General features: G+C 44.3%; 1 long non-coding RNA gene across 2 annotated transcripts in view; it reads right to left on the bottom strand.

The window, feature by feature from the left end:
- The window catches only part of LOC109382834 (uncharacterized), a 21,576-nt gene that overhangs the window by 5,088 nt on the left and 14,783 nt on the right, over positions 1-1,705 (bottom strand). The window contains exon 3 of one of the 2 annotated variants that reach the window (XR_002123997.1): positions 1,186-1,337. This is a non-coding gene — a long non-coding RNA (uncharacterized LOC109382834). Of the gene's footprint in view, positions 1-709; positions 1,338-1,705 lie in introns of those variants that run through there. The other variant, XR_002123996.1, reaches the window with a different exon arrangement.

Genomic DNA, 1,705 nt, shown 5'->3' with positions numbered 1-1,705 from the left:
CATACTGTGGTCTACATACTGGGGAGTCAAGGCCAAACAGGACAGAGTCCAGCTCTGTGGGAGCCCAAAGGAGGGGACGGCCATGTCCTGTGGAAATTTACTCTCCGTGCTGCTCAAGGGTAACAGTGTCCTCGCCCTCAACCCTGAGTTATAATATTAAAGTACTTGCATGAGACAGGGTGAATACAGATTTTGAGGACCTGAAGCTTCTTCAGAGCCCTATATGGAAAAATAATGCAAAATTGGGTTTAAAAAAAAAAGTGCAGGTGACAGACCCTGAAGCATAAGTTTTTTTGGATTTTACAGCAATTCCTCTGACCACACCAAGTTCAAGAGGGGAAAGTAGGTACTTCTAAATTGGGCCAGCAGCACCCTCTAGTGGACACATGGAGGAACGCCTCAAGGAGCCCAGAGCCTCTCAGACACACCCACCCGCACATCCTAAAGCCAGACAAGTCTATCTGGTTATGAGCTTTCAGGAAACTTCAGCCTATAGCCCCACCCTCCCAACACCAGAGTTGTGGAACCATTAGAGGCTCAGAGAGCAACATCTGGATGTACAGTTATTTGTAGTTTGATGTGAGACAAGTAACTACCCTTTTGAGCTTCAATTTCCTTTCCCGTAAGTAAGATGTATCTAAATAAAAGTGTCTATTTCAGAGGGTGGTTCTAAAGATTTACTAAGAGGACTCACACGGAAGTGCTATATACAAAGGGCCTTTTGATATGTCAGTTATTTTTCAAGGAAAATTTATTGATGTTGACATATTTTCCTGCTTCTGCATCAACTCTTCTGAAGAAATCACCGTTAGTATGTCATGCACTCACGAAGGCCCCAGTTAAACTGCGCAGGGTAGAGAGGGTGCTTGTGTGTGTGCGCGTGTGTGTGTGCGTGTGCATGTGTGTGCGTGTGTGTGTACACCTCATGCACCACTCTGCAAACCCCAAAGAGTGAGGTGGGAGTTTATTCACCTCCAGAGTCCCCCTAGCATGTTCCTGTCTCATGGGCCATCGCAGGCTTTGGAAAAAATCAGGGTGAATGAATGACTGGGGAGGGCCCCCTACACAGATGAGAGATGAGTGGAGCTAAACAGGCATTTTCTTTCTTTTTTTCTTCTAATTATATTTTGACATAATTTCAGATTTAGAAAAAAGTTGCAAGAAGAATGCAGACTTCTCAGGTACCCTTCGCCCCAATCCCCCACATGTGCACATGTATCCTTCTCTCTGTGCTGCTCTCTTCATGGAGGTGAGCACCTGGGCAGTGTCTTCAGAACCATCCAGAGTAAGGTGCAGATGGGACACTCCTTTGCCCCCAAATCTTCAGTGCATATTTCCTAAAAACACAGACATTTCTTATGTAACCACAGTCCATTTACCCAAATCGGGCAATTCACATAAATACAATACTATTGTCTACTGCATGACTCTCATTTAGATTTACCAGTTGTCCCAATAATGTCATCTGTACAAAAGAAAATCCAGGATCATGCATTGCATTTAGTTGTTATGTCTTTTTAGGCTCCATTAATCTGCCAACAGTTCCTCAGTCGTATGCGCACGTGCGTGTGCGCATCCATGCACGCTTCGTGACATTTTTTAAGGCTTTTTTAGAGCAGTTTTGGGTTTACAACAAAATTGAGAGGGGGGTACAGAGATTTCCATTGACATTTTTAAGAGAACAGGCCAGTCATATTGTAGGATG

This window comes from Hipposideros armiger, unplaced genomic scaffold, assembly GCF_001890085.2.
Source record: "Hipposideros armiger isolate ML-2016 unplaced genomic scaffold, ASM189008v1 scaffold_71, whole genome shotgun sequence".
Classification (NCBI taxonomy): domain Eukaryota; kingdom Metazoa; phylum Chordata; class Mammalia; order Chiroptera; family Hipposideridae; genus Hipposideros; species Hipposideros armiger.
This window is presented reverse-complemented; position numbering and strand designations above follow the sequence as displayed.